The sequence below is a fragment of the Ornithodoros turicata genome, chromosome 1 (assembly GCF_037126465.1).
Source record: "Ornithodoros turicata isolate Travis chromosome 1, ASM3712646v1, whole genome shotgun sequence".
In the NCBI taxonomy this organism is placed as follows: Eukaryota; Metazoa; Arthropoda; class Arachnida; order Ixodida; family Argasidae; genus Ornithodoros; species Ornithodoros turicata.
The window spans coordinates 93422774-93442085 of NC_088201.1; the positions used below are offsets into that span (position 1 = coordinate 93422774).

At 44.9% G+C, this 19312-nt stretch overlaps 1 protein-coding gene and 1 long non-coding RNA gene across 2 annotated transcripts in view; both read right to left on the bottom strand.

The window, feature by feature from the left end:
- LOC135378473 (neuropilin and tolloid-like protein 1) overlaps positions 1–19312 on the bottom strand; it is a 758425-nt gene that overhangs the window by 670784 nt on the left and 68329 nt on the right. The gene's annotated exons all lie outside the window — the stretch shown is intronic.
- LOC135366488 (uncharacterized) lies at positions 15607–16181 on the bottom strand. Its single transcript, XR_010414192.1, has 3 exons — positions 16035–16181; positions 15773–15867; positions 15607–15708 (listed from the first exon to the last, which is right to left on the bottom strand). It is a non-coding gene; the product is annotated as an uncharacterized LOC135366488 (long non-coding RNA).

Consider the following 19312-nt stretch of genomic DNA (forward strand, 5'->3'; position numbering starts at 1 on the left):
ACACGCATGTATAAACACATATATTAAAACCTATGAAGGAGTGCATTGATATTAATTGCCTGATACGTAACACATATCAATACTGTCTTTCTGCTCTTCTTGAAAGCTTCATTATCAAGGTATTTCTAATATAGATCGACCAAAACTAAAGCGATCGTCCTAACAACTGTGCCACAGGAGCTGGTTCTCAAACATTATAATCAGGAAGTATTTCGTAAGCACAGCCCCATGGGATTGTGCGGTGGTGCACTGCTCTGGAGGCTTCGCCGTTTGCGCTGTCACCTTTTCGATAAAGAGTTATTATTTTGAGATACTCCACCCTGTCGCTGTTCGCAGCACCTTCTAACCTTGACACAGCTGTCTCACAATGCACAGTACCACCGCTGCCACCGTATGAACTGCTGTGCCGTGGGCGGCGAGGGAAAGATTGACACTTAGCCGAAAGTTATTTTTATATATGGATTTGAAAGACAACGTAAGACACCAGTCGCCGGCAATATCATGTCGGACAGTAGAACGGTCAAGTGCATTTATGTGCAAGAAAACAATTACCCAGTATTACACAAGTAAAACAAGCAACTGCACGTCGAATAGTACACAATCTAAACAGCGCAACAAGTAAACAAAAGAAACGGTACACATAGTGCATTGTCATAGACAGAAGTATCTAAGCAGCGAACATCGCCGTTAAATAATCAACGAAAGAGGTCTTGTTTCGGGCTCGTAACAGGAAGCGCATTCCATTCAGTGGACGAGCGGTTAACAACAGAATATTGGTAACAGTTAATGCGAAGCATAGCAATGTGAACATGTCGAGGTTATGGTGATCTATCTCGGGGTCACAGGTTAAAATCTGGAAAAGTGGATCGTTCTACGAGCTCACAACGGTTCGAGGCCACCTGACTGTACAGAGCAGATACAGAGGATCGCATGCTGTAGGAACCGCAGACGAAACGTAGCAAGTCTGTAGACACGTTCCAGCTTGACAGTGCTAGATACTGTATGGGCATGTTGCAAGCCGCGGTCACGTGCATGTCACGTTGTTTACGTGAACTTTTTGTGATTTAAAGGAGAGAGGGTAGGTATATGGAGCGGAGGCGCTAAAATTTCTGCACCACAACTCTGAGTCGCTGTATAGGGATTTGAGATGGTGGCGGGGAATACCGACGAAAGCAACGCAAAAGGACATAACCTGTGGCATGATTCCCACCCACCCGGGGACAAATGACGTATTATCATGCTTACGCAACCAAGATCGAAAATCCAGGGAAGACAGCAGAAGGCTCAAGCTACATCCTCACTATGCCGATGTGCAAGGCCAATCGGCTCTCGCCGCTGTGCTTTCTCTATGGCTCACTATGCCGATGGGCATAGTGAGGACGCACTTTTAGATCGGGGAACGCTCTTGAACGCAAGAATTTGCTTTGATCGAAGTGTAAGAGAGAGGATTCTACGTGAAGTGACTTCTGTCAGCGGTACAAACGTCCCTATTTGAGGGAAAATAATGGAGATGCGAGAAACCTGTAAAATCGTGGCTCTAATACTTGATCGGGCGTTTTCCATGTCTATTCTGAATTTTGTCTCTTAAACTATCAGACGTCGAAAGGCTAGAAGCTACAAGTAGCTGTATCTCAAAAGGCAGTTGCTGATGATGGGTGAGACAGCATTTTCGTCTGCGTGGACCTGTGTCAACATTGTCGAGGTTGGTAACTCCCGTGTGAAACTGTTAACTTTCTAGCAAGAATGGCATAACTTCAGTGCTTGCAGACGTGCATCGTATAAAGGAAAGAAATAGAAGGAGAAAGGTCGTTTTGAAGGCATATAGGCGTGCCACCATCGTGTAAACAGGCGGCGATTGATTTTCATCAGTAACACCAAAGTAATCGTTGTGAATAAAACCGTTTCAGAAAAACAAGTCGTGAGCTATGCCTTCTGCCTTTACGTCTGACACTGTCAACAGGGATGACGTAGCTTTGCAGGAGTGGCCCAATCTATGTCCAGAATAATAAACATAATTCGGCTTCCACGAATCAACCACCACGCCCTGTGCAGAGTGCAGAGAAGCACTTTTCTCAGGTCAGGCTATGACTTTTACTTAGCAAGGTTATCAGGAAGATGTTGGACGACTTCACTTATACGAGACCCTATTTCGTCCCGTACTCTGCGGCTGGTTGGCTGAGTGAGTGCGCCATGTTGCCGACCGTTCTGCCTACCGATGCGGCGGCGTGTTGCCCACAGGAGAGATTGTGCGTTTCGGAACAACTTCATGAAACAGTGCCGACATTTCCCTTAATACGTCTGACTGAAACTCCCAGCCTAGCCCAGCCCAGCCGACGCCCGCATTCGAACCCGGGTCACCTCCGATTCTCCCGTTCTTCAACTTACGCATGATAAACGAAAGTAGGGAGGAGACGAAAGTCTGGTTGCTCGACTACCAAAGGACATATACATGAGGAGGTTGCTAAACTCAGCCCAAACAGGTACAGTAGAAAGAGATAAGACTGGCGTGGCTTATGCATCTGACTTCTGCTTGGATCATGCTTTCCTTCTACAAATTTTAAGAACTGTCACTTTTTCTCTTATCGCTCTGTGGCTCGGTTTAGCAACCTCCTTTCGTCGGACTGACAACGAGGGTGCTCAAAATGACGTCGAGCGCTACGCTCTAGGCGCTCTGAAAAGCATTTTTTTTTTTTTCAATGGCATAGCTCCTCAATATCCCTGTCAATTATCATAAATTTGTGTGAGTTTGCCACGCACTTCAACATTGGTGGGAAAAAGAAAACGACCTTTACTCTGCAAGTTTTCGATTTAAGTTCATTAAAATTGTCATAATAAACATTAAATAAGCTTACAACAACAACAATTTTATTTTAAGATGATCAATGGGGGGGTTTCATCGCCAGGGGCATACTCTACCCCATTGCTCGTGGTGATGTGCGGAATGAAATAATGAACCCCTACTTAATAAGGATCGAAGTCCGATTGCGTCCAGAAAGGTCAAAAGAGCTTTGAACGCAGAGCGTTAGTATGTGGGCGAGATTCGGCCAGGGACCAAGCAATTTCGATAGGGAGAAGGGGAGACAGTTCAGCTGACTAAGAGACCCGGAGAGTGTAGTTCGCGAAGGTTGGTAGTGTGGTCAATGAAGAAGAATGCGCTCCAGATCCTCTAGAGCACAGCAGTGACAGCATCTGGGAGAGGCAACCTGACCGCTGACCGCGTCTTCTAGGTTATTATTATTATTATTCAATTACACGTTTTCAGGACAATCTGTATACATGCGCAGTGGCAGCTTCGTAAGGAGTCTGAACTCGAATGAACGCATGAAATGTGTCCTTAAAGAACCAAATCGCTCACGAAGTTAGACACTAACAGACACACATGATCCGCATCGATTTGGGCAGTGTCAACAGATTACGACCCACTTCCGTTACCATTATCTCGCAGTAAACCTTTCACCCTATCCTTTGATCTCCTACCTCTCTCCACGGCACATATGCATTATGAACATCGGATTGGCAAGATCAGTTCTAGCGCATGCGCAAAATAAGCGCCGCATATGAATGCACGCGTGCGTCTCTTGCGCGGTGTTGTTTGACATCAGAGTAGGGGTTACTCTCTCTAATTTGATTATACGCTATGCAGAGCACGGCGGTGGAGTGGCAGTGGACATTCTCGTATCTCTCTCCCTTGGGAAAGGATAGATTAATTATGCTTCATTACCGCCCAGTGCGGGTTGGAGCGAGTAATATGTTTCTGCCCCACAAGATGCTCTTCTCGAGGAATGCCCTAATGCGGCAGTAACTAAGAGCCGAGAAGTTTTCATCTCATGCTCTTCACTCTTCATACATGTTTCACTCTCTCTACATATTACTTTAAGAGCTGTACTCACATTTGCACGTTCTGCAAGTTCATAGAGGCTGTGTTGAAAATGACGATGGTTCGCTAATGTTTTGGTCTTAAAAGGGGAGTTCCGCACTCCCTACCGCGACTAAACTAACCATTGGCAGAGACTGGCAGAGGGATTTCGCTTTAAAAAATTCTCCTAGGAGCCCTTTCGCTCGAAATTCATAAATTTCCAGAGTTGTTCGCATTTTGTAGAGACAGCCGGTATCCGGAGCACGGGAAGAAGGAGAATTCCTCAGTGATTCCCTGGCGCGATGCTATACAGTGGTGTTCTGCGAGGTTGGTCACGCGTTTGGCGTCCCACGCCTGCTGGTCACGTATTCGCAACAGCTGGACACAAATAATTTCGCGGCAGGGGTGACCTAAGCACAGCCTTAACACAGCCAGCTCTGATCTCTTGAAAATAAGGCGTCAAAAGTAAACCGAACAGGCATGTTCTCATTGATCATTACAATGTCGTTGCACTGCACCGACATTGCCCTTACGGCTTTCCGAACGTGAATTTAAATCAGTGTGGATTCGAAAGACCTATAGCGAGTTGTTAATAGGTAAATTCGGTAAATTAGGAAATGCACCACCCGTGCCAACACAAAATTACAAATCAATGTCTGCGGAGCGAACTACCCATCTAAGGGCAACTTCCTGTTGAAATGTATTTGACCCAAGTTTGGAAAATACAACGTCACCAAATAGGAAAGCAGTACAATTACTGCTAGTTGCAAGATCGCAAGAGTCCTGCATAGCGTATGCCATTGCTTAGTTGTGATCACTAGCGTAACTCCCTTCATTTCGTTGTTGAATGCGTGACTGAGATTAAGGAATCAGTCAGGTGCAGAGGGCAAAAGACAGCAATTCGGGAGTTCATTCCCAAACGGCGCAGTGTTTCACTCTTAAGAGTGTAGATGACAATATATTGCCGTCCACAAAAATGGTAAGGAAGAATAGAGAGTTATAGAGTAGGGGACCCATGCACCCTGAAACCTCGGGTTGGTACCAATGTCTACGGTAGCTAAGGAACTGCAGGACAAGCAGGGGAGGGGTGATGTGGCGTTGGGATACCACGTTTTCCTTTGTTTAGGGTAACATAACGGGATTCGTTTCTGTAACTTACGAACTATAGGCGCTCCCATGACCAAGAGGATAACTTTTTTTTTACAATGTTATGAAACGCTTGCCAGGATGTCCTGAAGTGAAATCTACATTTTCACGTGGTTGTCTGTCATTTTCTGCATTCTCATGCACCCCATTCTAGAAGCCTTTAACGTCGTATGAAACACGCATATACCAGGAACCGATGATACCATAGTCACAAAACCCGGCAGCATCGTTTTTCTACTGCACGTCTGAATCCTTCCAACGCGCTCGCTGTTCTCAGCGGCCATAAACGTTGGTATACACGCTATACATCCAACAAGCCGATTCGTACCCACACACCACTTCATTAAGAAATGTATTTCCTCTAGCACTTCATTTGTGTCCTGGTTATTTGCCGATCTTCCCCTCATCTTGTGCGGCCTTGCCCTCGAAATCGTTCAATAACACAGTAAAATAATAACACGTGGACAACTGATTATATGGAAGTTAACAGAAATTAGTTTATTTAATGGAGAATTCAACATGAAACTACAACATGCTATGAGACATTTAACAAAGCGGTCGACGTTTCGACAGTGGCACTGTCTTCGTCGGGACAAAATTATATATATATATATATATATATATATATATATAGCTTAAAGAGGTTGAGATATCAGGCTGCTGCGAAGTTGAATAAAAGTAAAATAATAACACGTGGACAACTGATTACAGAGAAGTTAACAGAAACTAGTTTATTTAGTAATTAAACTAGTTTTTGTTAACTTCTCTGTAATCAGCTGTCCACGACGTATTATTTTACTTGCATATAATACCTCTTGAGAGTTTGAAGTTGGGGTCGGACGGTTACGCAATTATAGTGACAGCTGAGCGAACCATATATAAGAAGAAGTAAAGTGAAGTAAAGAAAAAAAAGTACTGCCACCAATTTTCGCAAAGTCTTGCTCAAGTCAACATCCGTGTTCCTCTTCTATCTCTAATGCTGTCTACCTTTCCATTTCGCGTTCCTCTTACCGTGAACCTTTTCCGTGTCTGGTATTCCTCAGTGTCTCGCTTTGCGGCCGATCAGGTTTTACCCGCCATATTATTTTCTACCGTCATCTTAGCCGTGACAATAAAACAAAAGGAGAAGTGCAAGGGTACGAAAAAATACGAGAAAGAGACAATGGCGCTCCTGTTCTGGTTTTCCTCAAGCCCCTCGCTGTAGAGTGGGCATCTAATGGCTGCGACTTATCATCATCACATGGCGCACTGTTGCAGCAGCGCCTGTTCCTAATTGGACGGTGGGCACGCGCCTGTGCTGGGAAGAGGAGGCACCGATGCGGGATGAGAAGAGAAAGGGGGATAAAACAGGAAGAAAAGTCGATAATATCAGGCTGTCGTAGCTTGGACGACAGATGCCGCTTTGAAGATCGCGGAAGTTGTCGTTGCCTGCGGGCTGTTTGCGGTAAAGACGGTGTCTTGTGGAGGTACATTCGCAGGATAGCCATGCAGTGAGCAGGGATGGAAGGTATGAGTGTGGGACGTGCACACACGTAACCCCAACCCCGATGTACTTCTGAAACAAGGTGTCGATATGAGGTTACGGCATGTTGCACTTTGCTCTGAAATGCTCCTGAAAATCGCAGTGACTTGAGGTTGCTGGATCAAAACATGAGAATATACAAAGGGGATAGAACACAGCTGTAACATGAAAGGGTTTGTCACACTTTGACAGGTGCGGGTCGTTCCACCTTGAGTTAATTGCGCAGTACGCCAAAGCACTGCGGACAAAATAATTATTTCTTCTACGCCCTACTTAGCGAGATATCGTCAGCATGCAGAACGTGTGAAGGAAGAAGAGAGTTGGGGCATTTCGGTGTGGGATAAAACTGTGCGGACCTGCACTGAAACGCTCCCTAATAATATACCTTTGAATGCGCGAACGCGTCCAGCTCTGACGTCAGAGTTGCGATATCTATGTTCGTGTACATTGATAGTCGTAAGCACATGGCATCTCTCTGGCTGCCTCTCTGCCGAAGGGCCCTGGAGTGATATCGGAGCAGGAGACCAAGTTCCGGTACTCATGGTACCTAGTTTCCACGCTGCTATAGTATATGCAAGAAGATGGAGGAAGAGCATATCCCTCTAGCTTCCTCATTTCTTCGTTTGTGAAGGCCGTGCCCTGATTGGTCAACAAGTTCGACGTGGCTCATGTGCCTTCCCTCACGGTGTTAGCATTGTCGACAAAATGAGACATACAGCCTATTAAGATACCACATACCCGAACAACGACGTCGTATCTCACGAGTACCCGCTTATTTGGCTAATCACATGACTTAACAAGATGGCGTACATGCAGGCCACCTGGTGGATGAACTCCATAATGTAAAAGCCCGAGTCTGGGCACACAGAGGGACGACACGAACACGTGGCTTAACATAGGTGCACCTGTTCTCATGAGCAGAGATGCTTTCTCGTGGTGCACAACGTACTATACCCCGTTCGCAATAAAACATGGAATGCAGGACCGCACCGATTCGAAAAACAACTGGTATAGATTGGGACCAAGTGTCGCTAACCATTTTGTCTTATATTATACGCTATAGCGTTATTAACTACTAAAGCTCCAACATCTAACGCAGGAAGGTATGCACCTCTAGAATAGGAGCACGGCAGAGACCCGTAATATGTAGGCCAGGAGGAGCTAACGTGAAGATCATATCTCTGTAATTCGATAAATAACGGCTGGGAACGCTGCTCGCGAACCATGGAGGTGCGAGGCCATCGGGAAAATGAGAGCCGGCTACGGCGCCGTTGCGCGCACTATAGCACAGCGGCTGCTACATAACTCTCTCTGTTATGCGTTCTCGACGTGCCAGTGCAGAAGCTCGCGACGGGAGCAACATAACGTTCTCTGTGCGCGGCCATGCGCGCCGCTTCCCGCCATTTTATTTGAGTTTCGTTATTTTTGGATATTCGAGGTTTCTGTACTTTAAAAACGAAAGAGCAACGTACCAGCGGCGATGAGAAGTCGGAGACTGCAGTGCAAAACTCATGCATGCCAGTGCGGAGAAACATTAAAGCGGGCTCTGACACCTTGCTTCAAGCGACGCCGATAGAAAGCTAGTTATTTGCATGCAGGTGGGAATCTGCGTTCCGAGCTGTACATCAAACGCGGGTAATATACGCCTAGAAAATATAACAGCGCGAATACAATAATAACTCACGATTCTGCGACATCGACGCGACATGTATTTCTTCCGGCGACGAAGCAGCGGGAAAGGTCACGTACTTACGCGAACGAGTGGGAATGTCCGTAGCTCTCGCTCCTGCGACGTCAGAACTTGTTTGATTTGATTTGATTGGGGTTTTATTGGCGCATCAGCTACAAAGACCATAATGCGCGAAATTCCACTGAAGACTACCTAGTTAAAAAGTACAAGTTCAGGACTAAAATTGGAGTAGCTGTTACATTAGTATTTAAAATCACCTTTTTTTTTCACAAATCTTTTAAAACCCAGTTTCCTTAAAAATCCTATACACGTTCTCAAAAGGAACAAAACTGTCATCACCCAGCAGAAGCATTGGGTGGAGGGGCAAGTTTCTATAAAAGGGAGCAAAATGATGTTGACGAAGATGTTCGTACACTGGACATGTGATGAGGATGTGAATGATCGAAAGCTGTTCCCCACAGCGGTTGCATTCCGTTGGGTCTTCTCCTCGTAGAAGATACCCATGCGCCAAGTAAGTGTGTCCCAAACGAAGGCGGGAGCATAGCACTTCATATAGTCGATTGGACATACCTGGTGAGCAGGAGCCTACATAGGGCTTGATACTATGCAATTTATTATAAGTTTTCCGGTCCCAAGATGTTTGTCAGTCGTTAGTGATGCATCTTTTTAGACGTAGTTTGAAATCTTGATATGGAATTTCGAAAGGGGTTATGTCACCTGTTAACGCAGCCGTAGTAGCATGATCAGCTCATTCATTGCCAGGTATTCCAACATGACTGGGTACCCAGCACAAGAGTAACTGATAGGCCCTATTAGCTATTGTGCTTGCAAGGCTCCTTGCACGATCAACTACCAGGTTTTTAGTGGGGTGTATGTTACAAATACCCTGCAGAGAACTGAGAGAATCTGTGTATATTACTGAGGATCTTATGTGGTTTTGTAGGATGTAGTTGAGGGCTAAAATTATTCCATACACTTCAGCAGTAAAAATAGACATGGTGCTCTGTAGCCGGTGTGAACGTGTGACAATTCCAGTAACCATAGCACATAAAACCCTAGTATTTGTTTTCAATCCATCCGTGTAGAATTCAACATGATTGCCAAAGATTTCCCTTAGGTGCTCAAATTCCTGTTTCAGTACAATGTTTGGGGTATTACGTTTGTGATATCTAGTGAGTGATCTATCACATTTTGGATGAGGTTGCCATGGAGGGATTTTTTTACTGCACTCAAAGATCATGGAGTTATATTCCGGTATATATGCCATATATATATAAGCCATAGTGCTCAATTTCCAGTGACATGCGCATACTAAATGGCAATACCGTTGAAGGCCTGTTCAAAAAGAGTTGTTTATATTGTGTGTCTCTTATAGCAGGGATCGCCGGGTTTTGTGGGTATAGCCTCTAATCCTTAATGCATACGACGTACTCAGGTAGAACCGCCGCCTTTCGAGAGACCACTCATTGGTTTCTACGTAAAGGCTCTCGACAGGCGAGGTCCGGAAAGCTCCAAGGACCAGGCGCAGCCCCAGGTGATGCGAGAATGAGTTTTTCGTCGAAAATGAGACCGAGGAATATGTGTTCAGATTTCACGCTTATACTTTGGTTGCACATAGAAAGGGTGGGCTCTGGGAACATTCCCCGAACTTTCGAGAAACGAACACAAACTGTCTTGTCGGGAGAGAATTTGAAGTCGTTTTCCTGAGGCCATTTAACCAGTTTATTTATTGTTAGCTGTAGCTGACGTTCGCACACCGATAGGTTAGAGGAGCAATAAGAAATCTGAACATCGTTGACGTACAACGAGTATATGATTGATGAAGGGATAACACTTGCTCAAGAGGTCATTTTTACGATGAAAAGGGTCACGCTAAGTACGGATCCCTGCGGGACACCATTTTCCTGGATGAATGGACGAGATAGTGTTGTCCTGTAGGAAATTGGTAATGCATTGTAACATTCTACCACGTATACCAAGTGCATGCAAGTCTCGAAGGATAACGTATCGCCATGCTGTATCGTATGCCTTCTCTAGATCGAAGAACACAGACATACAGTGCTGTTTCCTGACGAAGGCTTCTCTAATGGTAGTCTCCAAACGCAAAAGTTGGTCGACCGTTGAGCACGCAGTTCTAAAGCCACATTGATATTTATCTAAACAATTATTTTGTTCTAGAAAATACATAAGACGGTTGTTGACCGTGCGCTCAAAAGACTTCCCCAGACAACTTGTCAGCGCTATGGGTAGGTAAGTGCACGGGTGCGAGGGATCTTTTCCTGGCTTCAGCAGTGGCACTACACTCTAAAGCAGGTAACGCATATGTAACGGTTAAGTACCGCTTGGCCAAAAGGTACATTTTTTTTAAAAAAATGTACCTCTTAAATTTAAGAGGTACACGCGCCCTCACATGCGGTACATGTAACGGATAGCGCGCAGCGATTTAGGCCTACCCGTCGGGGTGGTTCCCCTCCTCTACGATATACTAACAGCCCCAGGAAGCTACGTTGTACGATAAATACCACAAACAAATATCTTTATTCGAAAATTACATCCATTTCAGGGGTGATGCTTGTCCATCGCGAGCGTGCATTGTCATGAGCCACAAACGCCGAACACACATGGCACAACGTATATGGATGGACGCTGACCACTGCATCTCTCCTTCACCGTTGCAGCTGCTCTGTGGTCACGCTTCTATATCTCTTCCACACCTTTGGATTGCTGTTCTTCCCCAACTTCCGTTTCTTCCGCAAAACGTAACACCAACCACAGAAGATGATTCATTCACCCATTTACGACATCATAACTGTTACTGGACGTAACCTAGGAGAAAATACAATGTAAAAAAATCCAACAACCGAAACGTGCCTAACTGCTTGTGTAATCCAGGTGTAAATGTAGGCTTCTCTAATACACGCATCAACGTTCGTGCATGAAGCGCAAAGTTCGTTGTCTCCGTCCCTCAGTCGTTGTGTCCAGCCTGCCGGTGATCAGGACCACTGGGAATCAGAGCGAAGATGAACGAAAATGCGTCGTGCGGACGAATAATTACTTCATAGATATAATACGCACCTTAAGTGACTCCAATCTTGAAAGCGTCGAACGAGTTTCTTCAAAGACCGAGCAGATTCGTCCTCGCTCCCCGACGTTTCAAAACAAACTGATTTGCCAGCGGTTGCAAGAAACGCATTCTTCCCAAACGTGCGACCCCTCACTGTCACAGGTTCTAGTTATTGCACTTCTTTGATAGTGCTGATCCATTACGGCACTGCTGCATAAGGGAATTTATAAACTGGTATTCGAAATCACACGAAATATTTTTGCAGCGCATGGAGATCGTGAGAAGGCGTTCGTACTCATGCGCCGGAAACACGCGGTACACATGAGGTACAGCTGCTACAGATCGCGGTGAAAAGGTGCCTAGCCGGTACGGATGGGTCTCGGAGCCCTTCTACCGTTTGAATTTCGCAATGGTCACGAACTGTACCTGCTGTTTCAGGACTGTACCTCATGTGTACCGCTTGGCCCAGGTGCGAGTCCTCTTTCATGCGGTACATATCGGGTGCCGGATTTAGAGTGTATGGTGCCTCCTTCCATCCAGAAGGGAGAACACCTTCTCGCCAGACAAAATTAAAGAAATCCAGGACAGACTTGAATGCAGTTAAAGATAGATGTTTAAGCATGGAGCACACTATGCGATCATGTCCAGGTGCCGAGTTTTTAGGAGGTGACAGAGCCCTTTGTAGCTCTGCCATTGAAAAAGGTAAATTGTAACCACACCTCTCATCTGACCCACTGTCAATTGTTTGCCTTTCAGCAGATGATTTAATTTTTAGAAAATCTCGGCTGTAATGGGATGAACTTGACACTTGTTGGAAATGTTCCCCGAGGGCATTGGCCTGCTCCTCCATACTTTGACACACTGTACCATTTATTTCTAACAATGGTACACAGAAGCTTGTATAGTCGCCCTTGATTTTCTTTAGTCTGTCCCATATTATTTTTGATGGAGTGTTACTATTTAAGGATGATACGAAATTTCTCCAAGACTCTTTGTTTGCTTGCCTTCGCGTCCAACGTGCTTTCGCCCGAGCTCTCCGGAAAGCAATTAGGTTTGTTGTAGTGGGATGCCGTCGAAAGACACCCCACGCTCGGTTTTGTTCTTTGCGTGTGCTTCCACAATCGCTCGTCCACCAAGGCTTGGAGCGCTTGGGGAGTCGGGCAGATGTTTGCGGAACAGACTGTTCAGCGGCATTTATAATTGTATGAGTGATCAACTTATTTGCCTCCTCAACATTCAAACCCTGAAAAGCAGAAGACAGGAAATTTGCTTCTCTTTCAAATATGTCCCAATTTGCCTCTTGTAATTTCCACCGTGGTGGACGTGTTTTCATGTTGTTAGTGTAACCATGCAATTTAATAATGACCGGAAAATGGTCGCTACCTCGTGGATTCTGTTCAACTTCCAGTCCATGCAGTGGAAAAGAGACGAACTGCACAAGGAGATGCCTATTGCGGAAAAAGATATTGATGCAGAGTTTACATATGTTGGCAATCCCGTATTTAGTAAGCAGACAGGCCTTGCAATGAGGACTCGTTCCACCATTCTCCCACGACTATATGTTTTTTGGCTCCCCCACAAGATGTTCTGTGCATTGAAATCTCCAAGCAGGATGAACGGTGGGGGAAGCTGGTCCAAAATATCTTCTATTTGTTTCTGTTCAACAGCCATCGAAGGTGGAAGATAAAGAAAACATACAGTTGTTACATCATCGAAACAAATGTGAATAGCAACAGCCTCAAGTGTTGTGTTTAGTGGAATGGGTGCCTTGCAGGAAGGTGTTTTCGTGTCAGAACTGCGACACCTCCAGAAGCTCGTGCTGTGTTGGATCGGTCCTTCCTAAAGATATTCCATTGTCTGAATGGATTAGCGTTACAGGGGTTCAGATAAGTTTCCTGCATGCAAATACAGGCGGCAGTGTGTGTCTCACAAAGATAGTGAACATCATCTATATTTGTGAGCAGGCCTCGGCAATTCCACTGAAGGATATTGCTAGGATTCATTAAGATAATTAGGAGGAGGAAAAGGAACACCTGCATTGTGTAGTATGTGTATTTTCTGTGAATTTGTCTCTGCATGGCTTTATGGAGCCTGTATTCTTGGTGGGGGTATTTTGTGCTGCTCCTAATGCTTACCTATACCACCTGACTTCTCCCGCTTGTCCTTCCCACCACAGCTGGAAGACTCGACGACGACTTCTGTGATGAGCGGTCGTCGTCGTCAACTTCCATTGTTATGGCTTGGGACGGATAGCTTGTAATCTCGTCCCAAACAGAAGGGGAGCCAGCAACCTCTGATGAGGTTGTTGCAGTCTCGTTTGGGCTGGCAGTTTGGCCAGCCTGAGAGGACACTTCCGTGGCCCTCTCTTTTCTTTGGGGAGTGTGGAGTGGAGGTCCAGGATTCTGGGTCAGACCTCCTGTTTAACGGTCTGTATCTCGCCAAGTACGACACGTAATTTATTTATTTTTTGTCTAAGCACAATGGACGCATGATGTAAAGTACATTTGCTAAAGTGTAACAACACCTATAATACGTTCAAAGGGCTTATACGAAAGACATCGAACCTTTTGGCAACGAGAAAGACAGAAGGAACCACAGTGAAATGTCAGTGCCAACCACATTTTATACGTAGATTAAAATTAAAAACGGAATGATTTGGGTACTGGATTCAACAGACTAACACCTGGCCCTTACAAAAATGTGAAATGATTTTCTAAATAAACTCTATTGTATTGACTTTATAGACACGTTAAATACTCTATAGAGAGTCTATAGAAATTGCGAGTCTAATGAGATCCTGACGTGTCCCTACTGAGTTCTTAGGGAATATTGGCCACCGTAATTCTATAGAAACTCCAATGAGCTACTAATGATGGAGCTTCTATCGCTTTTCTTTAAAATTCCTTTAGAGGTGTGTCGTGTGCTTTCAGCGCCATAAATGTTGCATGCAAGCACATAAAACAGGCATATGAGGAACCATAAGCTTTTTATTTATACTACTTTTGGTTCCATTGTTATCAACAAGGGGGGGGGGGGGGGGCTCCTCTTCAGTTGAGTATCTGACGCAACAGGGTATCTTCCACGTGTCTCTCCTGAAAAGACAAAGTGCATGTACATACATAAAAATGACAATGATTGCAACCTATATTCACAAATATTAGCTCAAGTCTAGACATGATGTTCTAGACATGACAGACATCCACTCTTGGAGCTATAGGAAACTAAAATACAAAAAGTGAGCTGCATACTGCATGCATTTTAAAATGGAAACACAAACATGGATACAAAACATGCAAAAAACAGGATTATTTTCCTTCTGTACAGCGGTTGATCTAAAACCTATGATGAGAGCATTGATGCAGTGTTTGCAGGTGGATTCTACGTCCAAGCAGACTTGCTATTTAGTGAGATATATATATACATATATACCAAATCACTAGATGTGAAATGAAAATTCATGAATATTTTCTCATTCAAACTTCTTCGGCAAATCCATGATAGCATAAAGGAGGCAGTCCTTGTTTAAACTAAGCCAATTTTTCAGAAATTCTGCAACTAATGTACTTGGGCTCAGTCGAACACGTACACAAAATGGAGGCACAACCTCCACGTATATCAAATAGTCTTGTGTTGTGATTAAATTTCCCAAAATTTGAAAAGACTGCTTGATCGAGCTGATTGCAGTTTGACTCCCAACGGCATTGCTACGTATCTGGACCGCAGCCAGCTGTTACACCAATCAGGCGCAAATTTTAGTCGAAGCACTTGGCTCTCAAAAAGAACTGGTAGTGCAGTACCTGCACTTCTTCCACAGTTTTGGCTTGCTTTCGGCACTGTAAAAGAAAATTCGCGCCATAAATAATACTCGTCACGTGGTCAATTAATGCATTTTAATTAAGTAGCTGTCTGGCAGTTCTATGCTATCTCACACAAAATATTTGCTTCCACGTCTATACTACCTCACACAAAATATTTGCTTACACCTGCAAAAACTGCATTTGTAGTATCGCATAAAATTAAACACAATTTGTAAGCAGCATCCTGAAGTGGAGCGCTTCTGATGTATGCAGGGTTTTGAAGGTCACAACGGTTTGACCGAAGTCACATTCTCAGTATGTGGCCTTAGTGCATGACTACCATGTGCACAGGTAGTCACGAATTACTGTATGGCACCGAACTTACTGTGTACCAGTTTCATCCGAAATTTCTTCAACGGAGAAACAGCACAGTATAACTTACGCATATAACATTGCTAAATTACAAAACTGCAATCCCATGCCTGATAACTTTTATAATACCTACATGTCAAGAACAGGTTATGACTCAGTATGTTAATGGGTGTAATGTACCTTTGTCACACAAAATGAAAATTCTTGGTCCTGGACTTTAGGCTGGAGAGCTCCGCAATGTGTTCACAATCCCGGCTCCACCTGTGAGGATAATTCAAAAGCACTACATGTTGCTACAGTTGTATGCTGCATCCACAACACATACCGATTGTGTTCTGCGAGGTGTCCAGCTGGCACTTCAACTCCTGGTTTTCCTTTTTCTGCACACACGCCGCACGTCCAGGCAAGAAAACAACAGATCTGTTACATAGAGAAAAACGTGCAAGGTTGCAGAGTTAAAAGGGCAGATCTCATTGCACGAGTTTGAAAGCATACGATTAAGGACGAAGTTAGGCTGTGATCATTATATGTCGACACCTGCTAATTAATAAGCCAGACCTCGTTAGACCCTAAAATTTCACACTCACCTGGCTAGCTGCTGTGCGCCTTAGTGTGCGAATAGTGTCAGAGAGGTTCCTTCGTTGATGTCAACATAGACACACACTCGCACACACCAACGAAAAGTCGCGGCCTACACTGCAACTTGTGTCCTCTTCGTTCCGAGCAGGTACAGGCGTCGCCACCCTTAACCGTAGCGCTGGAGCGCGTGGCCTGCTTGCATACCAGCGCCGCCTTGCGTCGATGCTGGGGTGGAGGCTCTAAGACCATGGTACACGAGCGCCCCCTCTCGATCGGTTGAGCTCAGGGTAATCGGCATGGTACGAATGGATCACCTGCTGTACAGTATCACCTTACGCCCTCGCAAAACAGGCACAATAAACGCACGTGTGCGTTATCTACCACGCTTTATCTAAATGCCGGTTTGCGGAAGGGCGAGCGTGAGGGGCACAATATTCTGAAATAAGTTTGAGACATATGCAAACACTGTAGGCTCACCCATGTTTGCTCTGAGCGTTCTGTTCACTATGATATGTGTTATCACAAATTTTCTTTCTTTTTTTTTTCATGGTGCTGAGGAAAGATTTGGTAACGTGTTTGTGTGGATGCAAATATCCAAAGAAACACTGATATTTTTGATCGTATACTGATTTTCTTATCGTTGAAGTGTCTGCAGATAGCTAACCGAGTAGGTGATCCGTGCGTGCTTTCCGTGCCCTTGCGAGAGGGGGCGCTTGTGCACCAGGGCCCCAGAGTCTCTACCACAGCACGCCCCACCATCGACACAAGGCGGCGCTGGCATGCAAGCAGGCCACGAGCTCCCGTGCTACGGTTAAGGGTGGCGACGCCTGTACTGCTTGCTAGCGTGTTGCGGCACGTCCCAGTTCCCCCAACGTCGTCTTCTACGTTGTAACACTGGGAAGAGTGATTACTTTTATTAGAGCGACCATACTGGCGTCGACAAGACACAAAATTCATTCAAGCATACATAAGCTCACCGAAATTTGGTCCGCAATCGCAGGTTCTTCTTCTCCCCAGCCCGCAACGAGGACACGGCAGCGCTGGCTTTGGATGCCATCTTGATTTTTTCGATTCTGTGAGAATACTTGCTCCTACTCTGGGTTCCGCTATAGTACTTACCGGGAAAATATTCCAATGCTGCTTCGCAATCCATCTCATAGAACACATTCTGAGAAACGGCACGCGTGCGAAGAACAGTTTTCTCACGTGCAAACCATGCAAACTGCGGGCCCACCGATCTCACCAAACACCAAAACAAAGATGGCGCCGGAGAGGACTGATTCAGCCACGCATATGCAGCCTCCGATCGGGACGGCTTTCGTATCCCCATGCGTATCCCTCCAAAATAACTATAATATAGTAAAAAATATTTATATTTTCAGTTCCGATAAAAAGTCTTCAAGTACTTTTTAGTTTATAATTAACTGTTTGAAAACTATTTTTGATCTTATTATCGCAGTTCATTGCAGTGCATTGAACAAAAGAGACTTCCTTTGCCCCTTTCCTTTCCCTAAGCAGTGCACATTGACCTTGTCTTTCAACATTTGACTGTGTCAATGACGCTTGCTAATCGCAGGCATGATGTGCAACCCATTCTGACAGTATATAAAGAACTGCCCAGTAAGTGTTGCCTTGTGTACGGCACATTTGGCTACATGACTCCAATTGTTTATTGCTCAAAATTATGACGACAGAGAAAAAAAAAATAACAGGCGCTCACAAAAACCTAAGTTGTCAGGTTTTATCTGTCTCTTTGTGTTTATGGAAATTTTCCTCGGTAGCAAAGTTAGTTTTCACGTGTGTATCTATTCATGGGATCGCAAAGAAATAGCGTAATCGACAAGTATGGAGTCAGACTAGTCAGACTATGTATAAGCGACGGAACGCATGACCTTTGCATTTCAATTGGAAGTCAATAGATAATCTTTTGATATTCCTCATTACCAATACAATTAGGAAAATCATATGGAATTCTTTTCACTCTCTATGGAGGAAACTCATTAGGACCTGATTTTCTATTGAGTTTCTATAGACTCAATAAAAATACATTTGGCTCTCTATAGGTACTCATTTGGCATTTTTGTAAGGGCGGTAGCCGTAGAAAAAAGCTAGTATGGTTAACTCTAATACACGTCGCAGGTGAAACTACTTCGAACTTTCATGTTCTGGCGCGGGTGAGCTAGTCTTCAACCAGCCTTATCGAGTGAATTATCTCATGATCTCTAATATGCGAGTATGTAATGTTGGAATGTACGAACCCCGAGCTATATCTGAAGACAGCTCATAAGGCAACTTGCGAAAATCAGAAGAGGCAACGCGAAGTCACGCGACGTACCTCAGGACATTACGCTCTCAAACACTCCGCGCGTTTCAACGTACCTTTGGAAAATCTCTTATGCGATTTTGTGGTGGCATTCATGTAGGATTACTGAAATGTCGTTTGTCCCACTCCAGTCGACAGAGTCACTATTGTAGCGGAAATGAGTTTGGAAGGTACAGCCATCGAAAGTAAATCGGGTTAAAGCTATAATTGGAGTTGAGGGTGGAATTGACGGGAAACATGATATGCAATGCCGGTTGGGGTCACACCAATTTCGTGGTAGTGACCATACAGCAGTGAAATCAACATTGAAATTAAAAAAATTCGGTATTACATAAGTGAGAAGAGAATGCCGATCATTCTGGTTCCTACATGCTTGAAGCGTGCGTGCTGGCACTAATAAATTAGAAACTACTGAGTGCGGATAGAACAAATAGACATTTCACAACTGCTTATGACCTGGCACCAATGACCTTGGTGGCGTCGGACAAGGTTATCTCCGTATTCAATACATGGCGCTGGATGGGGCTGACGGGAGTGCGTAGCAGTGGGGACACCGGGCGAATTCGAGTGACCCACTCCAACCTGCTTTGGTCCTCTATGGTACTCACGTGGTGTTGTTTGTGCCAAGGGTGGTTCGCCGGAGAACCGCTGGGATATGACGCGATTTCGAAAAAGCTCCATTTCTCTTCATATTTCCGCGGCATTTAAAATGCAATGAACAACAAATGTGTCGGTCCAAGTCTTCAAGGATTCATGAAGATTCACTCGTCCCGGAGCATTGGTGACGAACGCCGACGCCGACGACTCAGTGCGACGTACAAGAGCAACACGAAAGGTATAGAGGTGACGTGCAACAGAAACCACATCATGTCGCGCAACCGTGGCATAGTAAGCTGTAATTACATGGTTTAAAAGTCATGGCAAAAGCCAAGCATACGAAGTGCATGCAGCTCAGAAACACCA